The sequence below is a fragment of the Microtus oregoni genome, unplaced genomic scaffold, assembly GCF_018167655.1.
Source record: "Microtus oregoni isolate MIOR12 unplaced genomic scaffold, Mior012 000098F_ref0000018, whole genome shotgun sequence".
Lineage (NCBI taxonomy): Eukaryota > Metazoa > Chordata > Mammalia > Rodentia > Cricetidae > Microtus > Microtus oregoni.
The window spans coordinates 2,244,093-2,266,773 of record NW_024544711.1 but is presented as its reverse complement, the minus strand read 5'-3'; the positions used below and the strand labels follow the sequence as shown (position 1 = coordinate 2,266,773).

At 52.4% G+C, this 22,681-nt stretch overlaps 1 protein-coding gene across 1 annotated transcript in view; it reads right to left on the bottom strand.

The window, feature by feature from the left end:
* LOC121442979 (PH and SEC7 domain-containing protein 2) overlaps window positions 1-22,681 on the bottom strand; it is a 137,604-nt gene that overhangs the window by 103,275 nt on the left and 11,648 nt on the right. The window lies entirely within an intron of this gene.

The following is a 22,681-nucleotide window of genomic DNA, read 5'->3' as shown; positions in this document are numbered from 1 at the left end:
TGAGTCAGGGAGTCGCCATGATTCTCCCATTCCAGACAGACGCAGGTTAAGATCATTCCTGGTAAGCCAGCTCGTGGGCTACACAGATTAATAGAAATGGGTTAGATCAATATGTAAAAGCTAGCCAATAAGAAACTGAAACTAATGGGTCAGGCAGTGTTTAAAAGAATACAGTTTCCGTGTAATTATTTCGGGTAAAGCTAGCCATGCGGGTGGCCGCGTGCCAGGGACGCAGCCCTGCTGCTCGTAACACAACAGCATTGTTTGTGACTTACGCCTTCACAGGTGTCACTCCCCATTCCAGACTTCACTGCCACAGAGTCCCAAAGGAAGGGAAGAACTCATCCTCATATTGTCTTGTCCCCTCCCTGCCACCATACACACTCACATACACATACACACACTGACATGCAAACCCCAGCCAGGGTGACCATCCCAGTGCCCTTTTTAGCCAGTCCAGTCCCGATGACCTCTTCTCTTGGCTAGTCCCAGAGAGAACTTGCTCCAGCTGGAGCCTGCCCCATCCTTCCTTCCTTCCTTCCTTCCTCCCTGTCCCTCGGCCTCCCTATTTCCTTCCTGCTCTTGCTCTTGCAGGAAAGTTTCTAGCGAGGCCCCCAGATCACTGCCCGCACTAGGACACACACTTACTCTGTCAGTCATGCCCTCGCCATGGGGCGAGGGGATCTGATCCAGGCCGCAGGCACCATGAGAACACAGAGCAGCAGAAAGCAAGGGTGCTCTTGCCCCTCCCTCTGCCCCCAACCCTAGCAGGACGAGAGGACCCCTAGAGCTCACCATGAAAGCCTGGTAGGGCCTTGTCACCCTGCCTGGCAGCTGCCCTTGCTGAGAGCCTCTTCAGCCAGTCTCTGAGTCAGGCTCCCTACAAGTCTACCTGGTATGGTCATGCCTCTCTCATACATGCAGAGAACATGGACAGAAAGCTCCCAAGAGCCAGAGGGACTTGGGGGAGCAATCCCACCTCTTGGACATTAAATGCTCACTTGATGAACCACCACCACTGCTGCTGTCAGCTCCAAGCTCCTCCTCCCCATACTCCTCCTCCCGCTCTCCTCCTCCCTCCCCTTTTCCACCTCCTCCTCCACTGATTTAACCTTTACAGTCACCCTGGGGAGTGGGGGGAGTTTTTGTCCTTATTTAATTCGTTTTATTGTATTAATCTTATTGCTGAGATAAGGTCTCATCTGGCCCAGGGTGGCCTTGAATTCATTACGAAGGCAAGGAGGATCTTGAGCTTCCAAACACCCTGCCAAGATTTTGTGGTGCTGAGGATAGAACCCAAGGCTCCATGCGTGCCAGGCAAGCAGGCTACCAACTGAGCTACTCACTCAGGGGGGGCAGAGTCTGGTGGATGAATCTCTGTGAGTTCAAGTTTAGCCTGGTCTACAGAGTGACTTCCTGGTCATCCAGGGCTATGCAGTGAGGCCCTGTCTCAAAAACAAACAAACAGAAAGAAAGAAAAGCACTTGGTGCTCTTCCAGAGGGCTAGAGTTCAGTTAGTTCCGGAACCCACATCCGGTGCTCCAAACCAACTGTAATTAGGGTTGTCGGGGATTGGATGCCCTCTTCTGGCCTCTGCTGTCACGTCACCTGCACACATGGCATACACACATATACCTTTTTAAAAAAATGAGGGCCAGACAGGCCTTTGATCCCAGCACTCTGGAGGCAGAGGCAGATAGATCTCTGTGAGTTCAAGACGAACCTGGTCTACAGAGCAAGTTCCAGGACAGCCAGAGCTACACAGAGAAACCCTGTCTCAAGAAACAAAAAAGAAAAGAAAAGAAGGAGGGAGGAAGGGAAGAAGGAAGGAAGGAAGGGAGGGAGAGAGGGAGGGAGGGAGGGAGGGAGGGAGGGAGGGAGGGAGGAAGAAGGAAGTAGATTGCTCAAGCTCAAACCCAGACCATAGTCCTCCATCACTGCTTCACCATGTTCCTTGCTGATCCTAGAACACTTCACAGGCTTGAATGCTGCCACCAGTCATGCAAAACAGATGGAGGAGACATTTCAAGAAACTCAGTCACTATCTATCAATGATGCCAGGCCATAAATGGGCACAAGATCTTAGTGAATCACCCAAATACAACAGTCTGCAGAAACCTAACACGGGCCCTCCTGCTGGAGCTCTGTCCACATGCACAGATGGGAGTCCATTTCTCTCATCCACAGATAGAAGGAAATCCCATTTTGATAGAAGGAAGGTAGGGTGACCTTAGCCCTTTATTTTTTTTTAACTTTTTTTTTTTTTTGAGACAGGGTTTCTCTGTGGTTTTGGAGCCTGTCCTGGAACTAGCTCTTGTAGACCAGGCTGGTCTCGAACTCACAGAGATCCGCCTGCCTCTGCCTCCCAGAGTGCTGGGATTAAAGGCGTGCGCCACCACCGCCCGGCTTAACTTTTTTTTTTATTGAGAAAAGGAGAAAAAATAAACAAGTTTACACCTCCTCCCAGCCTCCCACTTCCCTCCCCCTCCTCCCACCCTTCTCCCCCTCCTCCCATCCCTCTCCCCCTCCCCCCACTCCTCTCCCCCTCCCTCTCCAGTCCAAAGAGCAGTCAGGGTTCCCTGCCCTGTGGTAAGTCCCAGGTCCTCCCCACTCCGTCCATATTCAGGAAGGTGAACATCCAAACTGGCTAGGCTCCCACAAAGCCAGCACATTACGTAGGATCAAAACCCCGTGCCATTGTTCTTGGCTTCTCATCAGCCCTCATTGTTCGCCATGCTCAGAGAGTCCAGTTTCATCCCATGCTTCTTCAGTCACAGTCCAGCTGGCCTTGGTGAGCTCCCAATAGATCAGCTCCACTGTCTCAGTGGGTGGGTGCACCCCTCGTGGTCCCGACTTCCTTGCTCATGCTCTCCTGGTGATGGATGGAGATAGAGACGGAGACCCACACTGGAGCACTGGACTGAGCTCCCAAGGTCCCAGTGAGGGGCGGAAGGAGGGAGAGCATGACCTTAGCCCTTTAAAGACTGCCCAAGCAGGTACCTGCGCCACTTCCCTAGCAACCTGGGGAGCATCTCAGCTCCGCGGCCACCAGAGGGCGCGCGCGTTCCCTCTCAGAGCCCAAACCACGACGGTGTCTTTGCCAGCCCGCTAAGGCTATCTCGTAGATATTCGGGAAGAACCTCCCTGGTTTACGGCTCCACCCTGGGCATGGATTCAGTCTCGGTACAACGACACTTTGCCCCTTGACCTTCCACTCTGGCCGCACCCCACGCGGTGGTCTCCTGGAGACGGTTCGTGCGCCCCCTCCTGGTTATTGAGAGCACAGCGGCCTGGCAGTACTGAGGCTTCGAGGAAGTGAGGACAGAGTATGATCAAGACAGAACTTACCTGTCGTGGGCCAGGAGGTGTCTAATGGGGATATACTGAACAATAGAGGCTGTCGTGGTCATCGCTAAGTACTCTGGCGTGAGTACAGGAAGGGTATGGGAACTACACTGAGTGTTCAGATTATTGGACGCTTCATAAGGGAACGCTGAGAGACCACCAGATAGGTACTGGGAGCAGCGCATGGTCCCTGGAGACTGTTAAAAGGCACTAATCCTAAAAAGGAAGGAGAGGGAGAGCACCAAGTAGTTAACGACGGTGTTGTGGTCCCTGAGTGGGTGTTTGATAGCAAACAGTTGATCCTAGGGCCATACTGAGAAACACCTTGTAGAGGTGAAGAAATCGCATAGGAGCTGGGGGTCCAAACCCACAGGAGAAAGCAGTAAGTGGGTTTAGGGTTAGGGTTACCAAGGTAAAGAGGATCATAGCATGTACTGGGGACATGGGCAGTATCTATGAGCGGTGGACACCGTGCTTGACTCTGGATGACAGAGCAATCGACTCACACACTGGTTCAGGATGGTATTCCACACCGTGCTTCAGTGGCCTCTCCCCAGCCCCTCCAGCCCCTCCAGTCACTGTGCCATTTCCACAGTCAGGATTTAGATCAGACATCCCTCAAGAGAGGCTCTGGCCCTGACCAGAACCTGTCCGTGATTTCTTAGCTTGTTGGGGTTGGGGAAGACGCTGCATATGAACAGAAGACAGTCTTATTTTTCTGCTTCCCCCAGACACAGAGGGAAGTAAAGGCAGGTCAGCCTTTCATTCCCAGAAAAATAAGGAGCCCCCTCCTCAGCCCCTCCTACCAGGCTTTGGCCTCCTGGCCCAGCTTGCTGGCTGCTGGGCCGGGAGGGGCTGCCAGGCTCGGCCTCCTGCCCACTGCGGGGCGCCGGGGGAGGGTGGCGCGAGGCTCGAGATGCCGCGTTGCCATGGAGACGCTGCCGCATCCTGACTGCTCCTGGCAACGGGGTCCCGCAGCCAGGCAGGCGCTCGGCGGGGACCCCAGGGAGCGGGCGCGCCAGGCTGCCCACGGCGCCGCCAGACCCCCGGGACACGAATCCGGCTCCCCCCTCCCCAAACACCCCTCACTACCGCTCCCAGGGGCACACACATGTACATGAGCGCCCCAGCTGCAACAGTCCAGGCGGAACTGCAGCCCAAGCCCTCCCTGCAGCCCCCACTCATTAATTCAGCAAACATTTGCCGACCGTCTCAGTGCCAGGCGCGAGCTGGCCACCGCGGATGCAGCGACGAGTCACACCGGGACGCCGCACAGCCCCCGCCCCCATCTCAGCCCGCGGGGAAAGCAGACACAGAAACACTGCGATCAATACTGTGACCCCAACAGCAGCCACTGTCGACTGTGTGCTAAACCCATCTCAGGCAAGGGTTGAGCAGGTTTTGTTTTTTGTTTTTCTTGTGACCGTTGAGAAGCACAGTGAGAATCCCGGCACACCACCACACCCTCCTTTTTTTTTTTTTTTTTTTTTAAACAGCTGAGGAAACTAAGGCCCAGGAGGGCGTGTTTATTCTCCCGAGGCCACACAGCAAGAAACAGAGCAGGGCTTCTAATTTGAACCTTTAACCACTTCCGGGCACTGTCACCGCTGTGTCTCCAGAGTGTAACCAAAAAGAACCCCACTCAGCCAGAGAGACATCGGGGACACAGATCTAACCTTGTGTCTTGGAGAAAATGCAAACCTGTCAGGCAGAGCAGGAGACAAGCAGTCTAGGCTGAAAATACAGCTCTTGCAACGCAGTGGAGAATTTCAGCTAACAGGCTGCAGGGTAGGGAGAGCAAGGACAGAGAATGTGGTTAGAGCCGAGTCTGACAGGGCAGTGGTGGCAGAGGCAAGAGTTCGAGGTCAGCCTGGTCTACAGAGCGAGGTCCAGGACAGCCAGGGCTACACAGAGAAACCCTGGGGGGAGGGCGGGGCGGGGAGAAAGTGTAAGTCTGAAGAACTGAGGGGTATAACTCAGTGGCAGGGGTTGACGTGCAAGGCTTCAGATTCGATCTCCATGTCGTGAGGGCCTAGAGTAGCGTGGGCTTGGCCCCTGTTAACCCAGGCCAAGGAAACTAGACTCCATTCCTAGTGGAGCTGGGAGCGGGTGAGCACGGGAGAGCATGCGCTGTTGCTCTGGCAACCACCTGGAAGGGGCAAAGCAGGAAGAGGACTAAGGACTAAGAGACTAGGGAGCATGCCGTGGCCTACCCTCCCCAGCCAATTTCAGTGAGAAAGGAAGGAATATGTCCTCTTACTCTCCCGAGCAAACACCCTTCTATCTGACACAGGAACTTAGGGAGTCACTCCAGAGCTTCAGGTATAAGGTTCAGGGAATGTCAGGTCTCAGAGAAGGTGAGGACAACACCGGGAAACATCCTTTAGACAGACAGACATGAGGAAATGCCCGGGCTAGACAGTCATAGGGACTTTCAAAGAGAATACGTCTAGAGAATCAGAGACAAGGAAAGTGTGCTCACCCTCACAAGAATGGAGTCCCCTACAGACTCTCCGTGCCATGACAAGTATATCTGGCCTCTGCCCAGCAGACCCTGCTCAGGGCACCCCTCTGAAGAGACAGAGCACCCAGGCCCCCAGCCTCCCTCCTTCCAAGGTTAGCCTAATTTTTTCCCTTCCATGGATTCAGGTCATTGCTCCCCGTCCTCTCTCCCAGGCGCCTCGGAATGTGACTAATTCCCTCCCTTCATTTACGGGTCCTGTTACCTGGGAGGTATTTATAGCTCAGCAGCCTGTCTCCCTCTCCTGCAGCTCAGCGGCTCTCCCCCAGGCCATCACTCCCCACGTGGCCATCTTTGCCTCCCACCCTGTAATCCCCCTGACAGGACAGAATAGAGCTGGCAGGGAGGGGCCGGGACCTTTTGAAATTAAGGGAGGCGGTGTGCCAGTGATATGCCCCTTCCTTCTGAGCACCCCAGAAACCCTGGCCTCTCTGTAACCTTAACGTGCAGTCTGATACTTATACTAATAACAGGTAACAGCCATTGAGGGTTCACCACCAGCTGTTATTACCACCCTTGGTTTGTGCACGGAAACCGAGCCTGGAAAAAGTCAAATGGCCTTGCTCAGATCCTTAAGGCCAGGCAAGGCTTGCAGGCCCACCCTCCAGAACCCTGCTGGTGTGTGGGGAAACTGGCCTGAAAGCAGGCGGGGGGGGGGGGGGGGGGGGGTGGTAAGGGCTGAGGCACAACCAGGGTTCGTGACCAAAACCCAAGCCCCACATTGCCTTGGCCACCTGCCGTTTCATCTGCCCTCAGCTTGTCGGGAAAGAGCATCAGAAAGAGGCTACTGGGTTCCCAGACTCTGCCTGTCACACCGTGGCCCCGCTCCAGAGTCTCTGAAGAGCATAGGTGAAGGCATAAACCTATAATCAAGGACAGATGGGGTTTCTATGTCCATGGGTAGTGGGAAACTACTGGAAGAAAATTAGACCCCAGGGGGGACTTACAGGCAGTTTCCATGTCATAGTTGCACGACTGTCCTAAGACCCCTTCACACACCAGGAGGTCTGAGGCCGAGGGGTAGACAGACCAGCTCACCGAGGCCCAGAGTCTCCGACCAGAGATTTGACTGTCGGTAAGATGATTGCTAGGAGGCAGAAATGGAGCCGAGGGCCAAGTACAAAGGCCAACTTCATGATTAACCTCACCAGAGACTCGATTTCCCCATCTGTGAACGGGCGGACATCACATCTCACTCCCAAGGAGGCATGAGAACTCAGGGTCAAGAGACAGGCAGCTGGCATGGGAGAGGCTGCACAACTGTGGACTTTCGGGGTCTGCCACTCTGCCAGGTTTGTGTGGTGCTGGAGACCAAACCCAGGGCTTTGTGCGTGCTACACAAGCACCCACCAACTGAGCTTCACCCCGCCCTCTTATTTGTTGTTTGCATTTTTAAAAAAAAAATTGAGGGGGAAAGTGTTCAGGACAGGGTTTCTCTGTGTAGCCTTGGCTATTCTGGGAAAAAAAAAATGCTATGTAGACCAGGCTGGCCTTGAACTCAGAGACTCAGTCTCCTTTGCCTCTGCACCGCATGAATGCAGTACCCAAGAGGGCCAAAAGAGGGCAATGTATCCTCCTAGAGTTTCAACCTGTTCTAAGTCACCCTGAGGGTACTAGGAATTGAACTTGGGTTCCCTGAAAGTGAAGCCAGTGCTCTTAACTACTGGGTCATCTCTCCAGCCCCTGTTTTGTTTTCTGAGACAGGTTTCACTATGCAGGCCAGACTGGCCTCAGACTCAAGGAGAGCCTCCTTCCTGGTTGGGGTTACAGCTGGTTTTCCTGGTCTGTCTTCTCTCAGGAGCTGAGTCCAGGCCCCTGCAGTGGGGAGTGAACACTGCTGTCGCCATTATTTCTGTATTTCCGCTGTGTTCTCTATGATACAGCTCTATATCACACACCCAGCCAAGCTTCGGCTTCCTCTTTGAGGGAGTCACCCTGAACGGTGCCTCAGGGTCCAATTAAGAGCCCTATCAGGGGGCCGCATTGGATCCAGAAGATCCTATTCTACCCCCTTGTGCTACCTCTCACCATGATATGTCAGGAGCAGCCTGCAACAAAATTCCCCAGTTATTCTGATGTCTGCTCCTGCGAGTCAGGTCCTGTGGCAGCTGAACCAGCCTTTCAGGTTATAGGTTACAGGTTCTACCAACCTAGCTGACCCTGGACCTTCACAGCAGCACCAGCAGACACACTGGGGAGTGTCCCTGCAGGTAGACTGGCCTCTGGGGTGATTTAAAGGGGTGAAAGCGGGCTCTCTCTCCCTCCCCTGGGAAAGAGGAAACCCAGCCCATTACAGGTGAAGGATATACACTTGGAGAGGTCCTGTCAGTTGGCAGAGGTCCCCCAACACCCAGGAGGCAGGTCCAGGCGATGCCTGCTGAGATGCCCATGGTTCCTGGTTCTCATACTATTGCACAGCCAGAACCAGGCTTGGTTAGTGGGCATGGAAGTAACCAAAGCCCTGTGTATGCTGGCTGAGAGGAAAGCCAGTATGGCAGGAGACTAAGGTCAGAGCAGACAGGAGGCTTGGGCAGTGGGGCCTGGAGCAGAACTAGAAGTCAGAATCTTTATTCTTCAGTCTGGCTTCCCAGAGTTTTGCTGTGTGGCCTGGGACAAGGCCTAGCCTCTTTTTGAGCCTCAGTTTATCCAGACTTCCTTATGGAAACCTGATCTTCACCATCTCCCTATCAGATCTGAGTAGGGCCTCTTTAGACATACCAACAGAAGAGATACCCTGGAAGGCCCAAGAGGGGTCCGTGCCCACCTTGCCATCTCTCCCCACCCATGGGCACACAGGGTCCTCGTTGAAGAAACATGGTGTATACAAATAATTAAACGGAAGAATTGGAGTGATTAGGGCAGATGATTATTGTCAAATTATGATTTATCTTGTAGTGGAATTAGTATTCCCCCAAAGGGCCCGGCGTGGCGCTGCGCCCGCCACGGCCCGTGATTAATCGCCGTCTCCAGAAGGTCACCTCCAGCCACTGCAGATTAACTCAGTGGGGAAACTTCTTTCCGTAATTCAAGCTGTTGTTCCCACAACCTGTCATCCGCCTTGGAAAAGGACGATTTCGTCAGGGAGCCCGGGGCGGGGGCCGGCCAGCTCCCCAGCCCCTCCCGGCTGCAGACATGATATATGGTGCGTCCCGACACGGGTGACCGCGAGGGGGGGCGGCGTCAGCCGTGGGGTAGGCAGCGGGAGGCAGCAGTGGGGGGATAGGTGGGGGGAAGCTCCGGCAAGCACAAGTAGGCTGTGAGGGGAGAGCGCGCGGGCGGTGGCAATTAGGAAGAAAATTGGATTTTTCAGCGTCCAGAGGCAGCTGCGATCTGCGGTGTGCAATGCAGTCAGCCCCCACCCACCCAGCCGCCCGCCCCTTCCAACACACAGGCACCCAACTCTAGCAGGCAGAGACTCCCTAGGAGGGACGGAGAATTGGGGGCACCGGACCTCCTTCATAAAGATTGGCAATATAGAGCCAGTCCCGAGCAGGGCAGAGAATTGCCTGTCCTCCCTCCCCTCTGTGGATTGTGCCACCTGGAGCATGAAATGTGAGCAGAGCAGGCGCAGGCTGGACTGAGGAGGCCCTGCGTTGGCAGGCAAAACCTGGCAAGCTTGAGGCTGGGCACTACAGAGCCCCCCAGCGGTCAGAAGGGATCTTTGGAGGGAGAAGATCTCACCTGGGCCCCTAAATCAAGAATGCATCTCAACCAGACAGGCCGGCAAAGCCCAGGCCAACGTCACCTCGGGGCTCCTGGGACACCTCTGTTAGGCAGCCTAACCCAGAGTGACCACTGCTCTCTCCCTTCTGCATAAAGACTGTGGATCTGAACCCCTCCTCTTTCCCAGCTCCAGCCTCTCCCACCCGCGGTTTCCTGAGCAGAGGGAGGGGTGCCCAGAAGCCTGACCACTTCAGGTGCAGCTGAAGCAGGGTGACTTCCTGCTCCATAGCTGTGCTGGCTTCCCGGTACCCTCAGGATCACCTCCCAGATCCCTCGGGCCATTGTCCTTTAGGAGTCCAGCTGCCTTGCCCCCTGCTCTTCCTCCCCACCTCTAGAAACACTAGCTGTGCACTTATTCTTTAGGCCTCCAGGCTTCTACCAAACACCCTGAAATGTGCTTCCTACTCCCAGCCAGTTAAGGTCTATTCATCTTCTTTCCAGCTCATTTAATCCCACAGGAGAGAAGGCGATCTGGGCTCACGGATCACCCTTACGGTAACCATGCTCTCTCCAGGTCTCCCCTACCACACCCAGCGCTCCAGGGGAGCCCCTACATCTACCCACTCCAGGGTCTGTGTAGGGGCAGCAGGAGTTGGAGCCTGGTCTCCATTCCCCAATGCACTTGCCAGAGCTCTGAACGGAAGGCAGGGCAGAGGGCAGAGGTGGGACCCCTAGCTGGCAGGACAGAGGGCAGAGGTAGACCCCTAGCTGGCAGGGTAGAGGGCAGAGGTAGACCCCTAACTGGCAGGGTAGAGGGCAGAGGTGGGACCCCTAACTGGCAGGGTAGAGGGCAGAGGTAGACCCCTAACTGGCAGGGTAGAGGGCAGAGGTGGGACCCCTAACTGGCAGGGTAGAGGGCAGAGGTAGACCCCTAACTGGCAGGGTAGAGGGCAGAGGTGGGACCCCTAGCTGGCAGGGTAGAGGGCAGAGGTAGGACCCCTAGCTGGCAGGGTAGAGGGCAGAGGTGGGACCCCTAGCTGGCAGGGTAGAGGGCAGAGGTGGGACCCCTAGCTCGCAGGGTAGAGGGCAGAGGTAGACCCCTAACTGGCAGGGTAGAGGGCAGAGATAGACCCCTAACTGGCAGGGTAGAGGGCAGAGGTAGACCCCTAACTGGCAGGGTAGAGGGCAGAGGTAGACCCCTAACTGGCAGGGCAGAGGGCAGAGGTGGGACCCATAGTTGGCAGCTCTGTGCCTAGAGGCTCTTTAGATAAGAACAGAAAGCATGTATTATGTATACTGTGGTTTGCTCAGAACATTCTTGGGTCTGAGATATTTAGTGTTGTGAAGATCCAGCAATATTTGAGAGAAAAAAATTATTTTCAAGGGTGGGAGTGGGGAAGAAGCCTCTTCAGAAATCATTGGGACTCAATGCTGGCATTTTCTTGGAGGGAAGGGGCTCTCTGCATTCCTTCTGGGCCCTGCCTCTGATACCTCTGATAACAGTGTCCTCAGAGTCTGGCTGACAGTGACAAACACTTCCATCTAGACGCTTGAGACTGCATTTAACATTCAAGACACCTTAGCCGCCTTCATGCAGGTTTCCAGGGCCAGCTGAAACTCCCATTTTACAGATGGGAGCATACTGGGCCGGTGACAGTGTCCAGAGACAATGGAGGTGGCTGAGAGCTGGGGAGGGTGACTACCCAAGGCTTGCTCCCCTCTAAACCTAATCTATGAAGGAACAGGATTCTTACACAAGCAGCTCCAAACCTTCACACCTCCCCCAATCTGTCCCCAAACCTAGAAGTGTGTGAGAGATAAGTGGTCTTGGTTCAAGTCCCATCCAGCCCTGAACAGGGCAGGCCAACCTTGTTTCTCTGCCTTTGTTTTCTCATATGCTGTGGCGCTGTGGGCGGAGCCTCAATAAAGGATACCCACACTCAATCATGGAGCCAGGCCGCCACTACATTCTGTTTCCTTATTTTGAGACAGGGTCTCATGTAGCTCTGGCTGGCCTCACACACCTGACCATCACATTGGTGTGATGTGATTGGTAGGCATGGGCCACCATCCCCACTGTGCGGCTCGGTTGTTTTGTTTTTTTGCCACAGAGACAGGGTTTCTCTGTGTAACAGCCCTGGTTGTCTTGAAACTCTCTTTGTAGACCAGATTGACCTCAAACTCAGTGATCCACCTGCCTCTGTTTCCCAAATGACAAATGCTGGGATTAAAGGTGTTCGCCACCACCACCCGGTTTTGTTTTCAGTTTGGTTTAGTCTGGGGTTTGTTTGTTTTTGTTTTCCCAGACAGGGATTCTCTGTGTAATAGCCCTGGCTGTCCTGGAATTCGCTTTGTAGACCAGGCTGGCCTAGAACTCAGAGATCCTCCTGCTAGGCAGGCGTGTGCCACCACCGGTTTGTGGGGCTGTTTTGTTTTTGTTTTTGTTTTTGTTTTGTTTTTGTCATGTTCATGAACGTGGCTAATCTCTGAGGTTCTCGGATCTCATAGCTTCACTCTCTTCCAGAGGAAACTGAGTCAAGGCATAGCTTCCACTAGGCAAGGGACCTCACCAGATGAACTACCATGAAAACCAACAGAGAATCTAAGCCCCACCCCTCTTTCAGAACCTTCGTTCCTTCCTGCCAGTCCAGCGCAATCCAAATACCTAACCAGCCAGTTCCTCCCAGTTTCTGAACTAAAATCTGCCGGTTCCTGCCTCCCAGCCTTTTGACCAAGGTGACACCTTGGCTTAGAACGCTATTTCTGAGCTACCTCTAAACTGTTAATCAGAATTTTGCAAGACAACGCCCTCCAGGTCATTCCCACTAGCCCATCCCTAAACCTCGTACGCCCTCAAGACCACGACGTCCAGCCACCCCACGCGGCTGTCTGAACCCCTCCCAGGGCTGGAGCGGGACGCACGACTGGTGCCCGGAGCTGGAAAGCAATGCCCGCCCCCCCCCCCCCCCCCCGCACTCCCTCCAGCGCCCGCCGCGGCCCGGCTTTGATCCTGCGGCCTCCGAGCCGCAAACCTGATTGGCATCGAATTACGGAGCACGGCGGAGAGAGATAATGGCGGGAGGCGCGGCAGACATGAAAGAGGGGGGGGCGCAGCGGCAGTCCGGGCCGTTGTTAATGACCCAATAAAAAGCAAGAAGGGGGGAGAGAGAGCCCGCCCTCCATCCCCGCCCCCAGGACTGCGGCCGGTGCACACAAAGCGGTCGCCGACTCGGAAATTACCGAGACTCAGCGTAGCGCAGCGTGACCGGAGCGGGGGCGGCTCACCTGGCTGTGAGGGAGCCCGTGGCAGACCCCGCGCGCGTGCAGTCCGCGCCTTGCAACTGGTTTTGGCTTATGGGATTTTTTGCATTGATTATGACTCCTACACACACACAGGTACACACACACATACATACACACACACACACACACACACACACCATTTCTTCTCTCCCTTTTGAGATCTCATGCATCCCAAGGTTGGCTTCGAACTCGCTGTACAGCTGAGGCTGGCTTCGAACTCATTCATCAAACATCCACTTCCCAAATTCTGGGATTATAGGCATTCACCACCATGCCCGCTTTGTTTTGATTTGTTTTAACCTAAACCAGGTGGTGGTGGCACAGTTAATCCCAGCACTCTGGAGTCTGAGGCAAGCAAATCTCTGACTTCTAGGCCAACCTGATTTGCAGCGCAGGTTCCAGATAGGTAGGGCTACAAAAAGAAACCTTGTCTCAGGAAAAAAAAAAAAAAAAAAAAAAAAAGCCGGGCAGTGGTGGTTCACACTTTCAATCCCAGCACTCAGGAGGCAAAGGTAGGCGGGTCTCTGTGAGTTTGAGACTAGCCTGGTCTACAAAGCAAGTTCTAGGACAGCTAGGGCTGTTACACAGAGAAACCCTGTCTCAAAAGAAGGGAGAGAGAAAAGGAGGGAGGGAGAGAGAAAGAAAAATGGAAACTAAAATATCTTTTCCTCATTTCTGAGGAGTTTTGGTTTGGTTTGGTTGTGAGTTTTTGCCACCTTAAATGTTTTCCTCAACCCATTTCAGGTCCTCAGTCACACACCAAGTCTTTAGTCACATGTACAGTGTGTTACATATATATGTGTGTATGTCACATACGCAGTCACAGATACAGAGGCCACATGTCACACACCTCAGGGCACTTCCCCAACCAAGCATGGATGCTTATGTGGAGACACTCTCAGAAGCAGGGCAGAGACACACGTCACACAGGCTCTGCAGAGAGGGACACATTGAAATCTACGGAACACAAACACGGACCTACATATAGGGACAAGCACAAATGAACACTATATCCACATACAAATCCCCTAACCACATAGAGTCTCTAAGACTCTCAATATACCATCAAGGTCACCCGTTTCACAGCTTCACACTTAGTGTAGGGTGGTTCACTACCCTGCAGAGATGAAACGGTGTCCCTGGACCACAGAGCCCAGGAAAGTCTCACTATCCCTACATTTGGCAATGAAAGAGCTGTCTTTGATCTGTGAGACTGGGCAGATGGTTTAGGTAGTCAGAATATTAGTTTGACTCATCTGTAAAATGGGGTTTTATTTCTCCTCCATGGGGATTGTCTGAGACCCACAGGCCGGTGGGAGACACTGACGGATGTCATCACATGACCCCGTCAAGCTCAGTTCATCCCCCTACACACACCACACACACACACACACACACACACACACACACACACACACACACACACACAGCATGTGTATGTATAAACACACAGTCATAAACACACTGCTCTACTCCCAACCTCTTTACTGACAGAGAGGTCCCTCATGAAAACTCTGAGTCACTCATGTGTTCTAGCTCCTGTCCTGAGAAGAGAGGCAGGCCTGACTTCAAAATGCAGATTTCCAAGCAGGCAGGATGGGGCCCTGTTGTCGACTCAGACTTGGAGTTTGAGGCCTGCTTGATCAGCATAGTGAGTTCTAGGCCAGTCAAGGCTACACAGTAAGATCCTGTCCTAATTAATTAATTAATCCTGTCCTTAAATAATTAAGGAAATATTTGCTTTATTTATTAGCATCTGTGTGTATGAGAATGTATGAGAATATATATGGGTGTGTAGGTTCCCAAGGAGGCCAGAAGAGGGCGCTGGATTCCCTAGCGCCACCTGAAGCATGTGGGCTGGGAACCGAACTCTGGTCCTCTGCAAGAGCAACAAGCACTCCTAACAGCTAGGCCATCTCTCTCTAGCCCCTCAACTCCACCTTTATTTTTCATTTTATGTTGTGTGGAAGAATGTTTTGCCTTACATGTATGTCTGTGTACCTCTTGTGTGCTGGGCCCTCAGAGGCCAGAAGAGTGGCAGTCCCCTGGGACTCGAGTTACAGACAGTTGTGAGCTGCCTGTGGGTGCTGAGAATTTAACCCAGGTCCTCTAGAAGAGCAGCCAGTGCTCTTAACTGCGGAACCATCTCTCCAGCCCATATTTTATTTTTGAGACAGTTTCACATAGCTCAGGTTGGCTCAAAATTTGATATGTAATCAAACATGACCTTGAACTTCTGGTCCTGCTGCCTGCACTTCAAAGCCCTGGGGTGTGTGTGTGTGTGTGTGTGTGTGTGTGTTTATTGTGTGCTTTTTGTGTTTTTTGGTCAACGCCTCATTATGTAGCATGTCAAGTTGGCCCAGAACTCAAGACCCTCCTACCTCCGGCTTTCAAGTGCTGAGACAGCAAGCATGTACTCTGTACCTAACTCCCAGCACCAGCTTGAACCAGGTGTTTGCCCTTGGGCAAGGATGTGGCCTCTCTGGGCATCAGTGACCTTCACTAGCAAGAGCAGCAGCGCCCAACACAAGAGGCTTCAGCTGGAAGGATGAACTGTCTCCCTGCCGGGCTTTGGAGCCATGGCTAATAATGTCTACCCATGCTGGAATCAGAGGTGAAATGTCAGGTGATAAACACGTGCACGCGCGTGCGCGCGCACACATACACACACAGAGAGAGAGAGAGAGAGAGAGAGAGAGAGAGAGAGAGAGAGAGAGAGAACCAGTATCTCTCCCTGCAATTCTTCAGGTAGAAAAGGCACTTTATGAACCAAAACTTAGGACCTAATTAATTCAGTTAATCACAGGCCCAGTCACACTAGCCACGGGGACAGCTGAGAGAGGAGGTCACAATCTGCTCTCAGTTCCCCAAAAGGATGGAAGGCAGGAAATGAGGTGCTTAGTGGCTCTCCCCCTCCAAACTCAGGCTTTCCTATTCCCTGCTAACCAAAGCACACACTCCATTCTCAACTCCCTGGTGAAGCCCCTTCTCATGTCTAAATCCAATTTCTCCGCAGCAGCTGAGGCAGCACAGAGGTTCTGCGGTCACAATCCTGTTTATTCCAGGCAGGTTAGAAAGGCTGTGATTGGTCTTCAAATGGCCGGGCTGTGTGACACTCAGTTTGATGGTGGTAGTGGGGTGGGCGGATTGAGCCATAACTTCTGGAGGAAGTCGGGAATGAAGAAAGGGTCTGGTGGAGAAAAGGAAAAGTCTCCCTCGAAGGGACCTGTGTATGTGACCCTGTTAGTGGGGAGTGGCATGGCCCAAGACTCTCACCAGGGCTATAGAGGGGAGGAGGCAGCCCACACTGCCGAGTTATAAATCACCCTGGACTCAATTAGAGCCTGGGAAAGGTTGCGCACACCCAGCAGAAAGCGATGCTTGGCAGGCAGCCAGCTCCCTGAGGGGGGCAGGGGCAGGGCTAGTGTGTGCCTGTGTGTGTGTGCACGACTGTGTGTGTGCCTACTGTGCAGACGTACTTGTGTGTCCTCATCTGTGTGGGCATGTATGTGTACTGGCTTGCATCTGTCTGTTCAATACATGTGTAGGGTGGTATACATGCCTGTGGATTCTTGAATGTGTCATACCCTTGCTTACATGTCCTGTGTGATTGTCATGAAATAGGTCTTTATTGTATCTACTTGTCCCTAGCTGTGGTGTGTGTGTGTGGCTATAGGAGAGTCACCTGTCTCTGTACCTGTGTGCACAGGAATATGGGTATGAAGGTAGCCATTTCTTCTACTTCACCTCTGTACCTGACTCCTGCTTGTGATCCCTGAAATGTCTTTGTGTTTGAGACTTAAATGCATGGGTGTGCATCTGTGCCGGTAGTAAATTGATTTGGGGTGTTTGCTTGCTTGTTGTTTGAGACAGGGTCTCTCTAGTTAGCCCCAACTGTCCTGGAACTCACTATGTAGACCAGGCTGGCCTGGAATTCTTAGAGAACCACCTGCTTCTGCCTCCAGAGTCCTGGGATTAAAGGTGTGGGCCATCACCTGCCTGGTGACTTAAACTGGATGTATGGGATGGAGAGAATTGTTCTTGGGAGAGGGGAGCTCTGAATTGAGGGGAGGCAGGAATGGAAAGAGACACAGATAGATAAAATTCAGAGCAGACAAAGAAGAAGTGAGAGCCGGTGAAGGCTAACAGGAAGACAGACAGAGGAACTACTTCTGAGTGGGGGTGGGGCAGTTTATAGAGCCTCTGAGAATGATTATGCCCATCCTCTGGGTAGGGAGGCTGGGTACCAGCTTTGTCTTGGTGGGGCACGGCCAGGAAACATCCTTGGGGTTCATCCCTCCATCATAATCATGATGGGATGAGCCGCGACATCGGGATGACACTCCTGAACACTCTCGGGCCCGCTAGGAAGAATGTACCCTTTCCATTCCCCTTTCGCAGATATGGAGACTGAGGGTCACTGCCTTTGCTCTCAACTAAAAATTAGTAGGGACAGAGTCCAAACCTGGGTCTGTCTAATTCCAAAGATCTCGTCACATTCGTTACTCCTCCCTCAGGTTCCTGGGGACACTCTTAGTGTATGATATGTAAGCCAACATGCTTCCCCAGGTTGCTGTTCACCCAGCCCACAACAGGTGTCAATGAAGGATTTGTTCGTTGGAAGAATTTGCCAGTAGTGGGACTGGAAACCTGTGAGTTATTCCATGAATAATGGCAGCCTCTGCTCCCCTCCCGGAAAGGAGGTGCTGCCCGGAGCCCCACAGAAGCTTCAGGATGAGGTTTTCCTGAATCCAGGCTGGACCCTGCCTGGACTTGACCCAACTCAGAGGTAAAATACATGAATGTTTCTCTGTACCTACATTATGTCCCAATTGTCCCGAGTCTTAGAAAAAAGACTTTCTTTTAGGTTTGTGTTTTTTTGTTTGTTTTGAGACAGGGTTTCTCTATAGCTTTGTAGCCTGTCCTGGAACTAGCTCTTGTAGATCAGGCTGACCTCGAACTCAGAGAGATCCACCTGCCTCTGCCTCCCAAGTGCTGGGATTAAATGTGTGTCCCACCACCACCCAGTGAGGAAAGATTTTTCAAACCTTCCTATTTGCTTGGAGCTCTGAGCAGGATTCCCCCATAGACAACATCTGGATAGGCACTGTTCCTTAGGAGCCAATTAGGGGCCCTGACTCAGTTTCCCCACTGCAATGGCATTTCTTTGAGGAATGTGAGTGGGGGTGGATATGAACTACTTAACCCTAGGTCTCCTTCCACAGCCTTAAGAACCTAACTTTGAGCTAGAGAGATACCTCGGCCTTTAAGGGCACTTACTGTTCTTGCACGAGATCTGAGTTTGGTCCCCAGCACCCACATCAGGTGGTTCACAGCACTTGGAACTCCAGCTCCAGGAGACCAAATCCCTTTTCTGGCGTTGGCAGGCACATGCACACACACACACACACACACACACACACACACACACACACACACGTACTCATGCATCCATTTGCATAAATAAAAACAGCTGGAGAGATGGTTCAGGGGTCACAAGTACTTGCTGTTCTTGGAGAGGACTTGGGTTCGGTATCCAGGATCCACGTGGCAGCTTAGTGGCTATACCTCCTTACTGGGTATTCCTCCATTTTAAAGGGATTAGACACTACCTGGCCTCCAGGGCATGAGGCACTGCATCGGTGCACATATATCCAGACAGGCAAATATTCATTCACATAAATATGAGTAAAAAATTTTGTTTGGGGCTGGAGAGATGGCTCAGAGGTTAAGAGCACTGGCTGTTCTTCCAGAGGTCCTGAGTTCAATTCCCAGCAACCACATGGTGGCTCACAGCCATCTGTAATGAGATCTGGTGCCCTCTTCTGGCCTGCAAGCATACAGACTGACAGAACACTGTATATATAATAGATAGATAGATAGATAGATAGATAGATAGATAGATAGATAGATCTTTTTTTTAAAAAAAAATTGTTTGGCCGGGCAGTGGTGGTGCACACCTTTAATCCCAGCACTTGGGAGGCAGAGACAGGCGGATCTCTGTGAGTTCGAGGCCAGCCTGGTCTACAAGAGCTAGTTCCAGGACAGGCCCCAAAGCCACAGAGAAATCCTGTCTCGAAAAAAAAAAATTGTTTGTTTGTGTTTGAGACAGGATTTCTCTGCTTAGTCCTAGATGACCCAGAACTGACTCAATAGAACAGGTTGTTCTCAAACTCAGAGATCTTCCTTCCTCTACCTCCAAAATGCTGGTATTAAATGCATTCACTACCATGCCTGACTCAGTAAAATCTTAAATAGAGATAAATAAAAGAAATCTCAGGAAAGAAATCAAGAAAGAGAGGGACTGAAGAAATGGCTCAGTGGTTCTGAGGATTTTTAAGAAGTTCCCTATACCCACATGGGGTGGTTCACAAAGGCCAGGCCAGTAGCTCCAGTGCTAGCGAATCTAACGCCCTCTTCTGGCCTCCGAGGGTACCACATGCATGTGAACATACATACACACAGAAAGACATACATCAATCAAAAAGAAAAACCCTCTTAATGTTTTTTTTTTTTTACAAACAACAAGGGGCTGGAGAGATGGCCAGTGGTCAAGAACACTGACTGTCTGTTCTCCCAGAGGACCCAGGTTCAATTCCCAGCACCCTTATGGCAGCTCACAACTGTCTGTAACTCCAAGATCTGACAGCCTCACACAGACACGCACATCAGGCAAAACACTGATGCATGTAAAATAAAAGTAAATTACAAAGAACAAAATCTAACCCTAGCTGTGGCTCTTCCACCCCAGATCCAGAAGTCTGTCCTCCATTCGGGGTGAAATGCAAACACAGCAAGACATACAGCCTCCATCTCTCCTGCTCCAGACACATAAGCCCTGCAAGGGGTTTCCTCAGTCTCTTCAGAGACTCTCTCAGAACCACCACCCCTTCAGTGGCCATGTTCTGCTCCTGGGTCCCTCCAGAGCAGCCTCCAGAAGGAAATCCTGCTGGGTGTCATCTCCACCCTGCCCCTTTGCAGGGAAGTGGGCATGGGGATCCTGGGTCCCTCCAGAGCAGCCTCCAGGAGGAAATCCTGCTGGTGTCATCTCCACCCTGCCCCTTTGCAGGGAAGTGGGCATGGGGATCCTGGGTCCCTCCAGAGCAGCCTCCAGGAGGAAATCCTGCTGGGTGCCATCTCCACCCTGCTCCCTTGCAGGCCTCACATCTGGAACCATTTCGGCCTGGAAAGGCAGAGGACTGAGGGGCTGCCCCTCCTTTGATGTTGGGGCTGTGGGAAAGGGTCGTGCCCTTGAGGGGGGCGAGAGGTCACACTGCATGGTTGGCATCCCTCCTGAGGCTAGGAAAGGGGGCGTGGGAGGAGCTGACTGGGACAGGGCTGGGGGCGGGGCCTTATGAAGACGCAGGCAACTGCAGAAGGACTGAGAAGGCCAGCACTGTCATCACAAAGGAAAGGCAGTCATGCTTCCTCTTGCCAAGGCTCAGTTCCCCGCCGCTACAATAGAAAAGATCCACGGAGAAGGTTCTTTAATTTTTTTATTTTTAGTGGCTTTTTTTTTTTTCAAGACAAGGTTTCTCTGTGTAGCCCTAGTCCAGAAACTTGCTCCGTATACCAGGCTGGCCTCAAACTCAGAGACCCACCTGCCTCTGCCTCCAGAGTGCTGGAATTAAAGGTGTGGGCCACTGCCATTCAGCTTTGTTTTATTTTATCAAGAAATTGTCTTACTGTGTTGCTATGCAGTCCGGGCTGTCTTAGAACTCATTATGCAGTCCAAGATGGGTTTAAACTCATGATAATCCCTCTGCCTCAGGATCACGAATGCTAGGATTACAGTTATGAGCCACCACATTTGCTCAAAGAGGATGCTCCCAGGCAGGGTATGGTTCATGACGTAGGAGTCCAGCGCTTGGGAGGCAGAGGCATCTGGAAGTTCAGGCTACCCTTGGTTAGCTATACAGTGAGTTAAAAAAAAAAAAAAAGATGGGGGGGCTGGTTGAAGAAATGGCTCAGCGGTTAAGAGCATTGCCTGCTCTTCCAAAGGTCCTGAGTTCAATTCCCAGCAACCACATGGTGGCTCACAACCATCTGTAATGGGGTTTGGTGCCCTCTTCTGGCCTGCAGACATACACACAGACAGAATATTGTATACATAATAAATAAATAAATAAATAAATAAATAAATAAATAAATAAATATTTTTTAAAAAAGATACAGAGAAGCTGTGTCTAGACAAACCAAAAAAAAAAAAATCAGTAAAAGGGGAGAATTGATTCCTACAAGTTGTTCCCTAACCTCCATATGTGCACCATGGTTCGTGCATGTCTGCACATAAATAAATAAAAACTTAAGATGTGTTTCCACAAGGGGCCAGCAGCATCCCAGTAAAGCTCAGGTTGGGACAGCTGCTGCTGCTATTGTCATTACTATTACCATTTTCTTTAAAAAAAAAAAAAACTATTTCAAACAGGGTGGTGGTGGCGCATGCCAGCACTCAGGAGGCAGAAGTAGATGATTCTCTGAGTTCAAGGCCAGCCTGCTCTACAGAGCGAGTTCCAGCATAGCCAGGGACACACAGAGAAACCCTGTCTCAGAAAACCAACAAAACAAAACAAAACCAAAACTGTTTAAACACCAAAACTGCCGTTCCGTTGTAGGGTCCAGGAGAACACACCTGCGTTAATCACAGACTGTGGAACCAAACACTGACACGTGGGGGAGGGCGGAATGGGATACTTGGGGAGAATTCCCACAGGAAGCAGGGGGCTGCCCTTCAGACACAAGAGTGCCTGACAAAATAAGAGTGTGGGCTGGGGAGACAGGGTGTTCCAGGAAGCAGACAAGCTTAACTAAGCCCTGGAGACAGAAGGGTGCCCTACAGGCCTGGAGAGGAGGAGGGGGCTCCTGGTGTAAGGCGCAAGGCCGACAGGAGAGGGGAAGAGCTCCAGTGGCCCTGACTTAACTGGGGCGATGAATGCAGCAGAGCCTAACGGCTCCTTCTAGGGTAGGACTCTGCCCTGAGGACCTCTTTGCCCCACCTACACTGCATCCCATTCCATGCTCCCAGGATCCGCAGGGGCTACCGACACCCACTCCCACCTAGCCCCCCTACCCGGCTCGGAGAAATCAGGTGGCTGTTCCCGCCTCTCCTTATTTATTCCTTTACCCCCCCCCCCTTTTCTTTTTCAGGAGACGATAATTATTCAGATCAGCCTGGTGATTTACTCGGCAATCAGAGCCGCTCGATGCGGTGGCCGCGGAGCCGAGACAGACGAGCATCGCCAAGGAGGATGAGACCGGGGGCTCAGCCCCCTCCCTCCCGCTCGCCCGCCCGGTCTTTGTTCTCTTCGAGGTCTGCACCCGCGCTGCTGGCCCACAGTGGAGGCGCCCAGCCTCACGGACACAGCAGCGACCTCGGGGGCTGAGAGCAACTGTACACAGGCTTGCTCCTCAGAGAGGGGCATATGGGGGCACGTGTTGGATGTGCGTGTTTGTGTGTATAAGGGGAAGGCGATGGAGTATACCAGTGGGAGCATCGCTGTCAGGTGTGCAATTGGGATGTGTGCACCTGTTTACCTACCAGGGCCTTAGCACAGGTGTTACTGCAGGCTTGCTTAAAAGTATGATGGGCAGGTAACCAAGTGGATGTATTTGAGGCACACATAGAAAGAAGAGAGGACGACGGTTGAGGCTCCGGTGAGGCAACCGTCTGAGAGACAGATGGGACAAGGCAAGGTTCTAGTTTATTCTCTCTGACCGCTTGTGCTGGAGCAGGCCGGGGCCAGGGGTGATGAGCTCAGAGCCTAGGTCCGTGGTGGGACCCAGCGGTCAAGTGACAGAGGTGCGGCTGTGTTCAAAGGCGAGCGTACATGCGTGTTCAAAGGTGCGGGT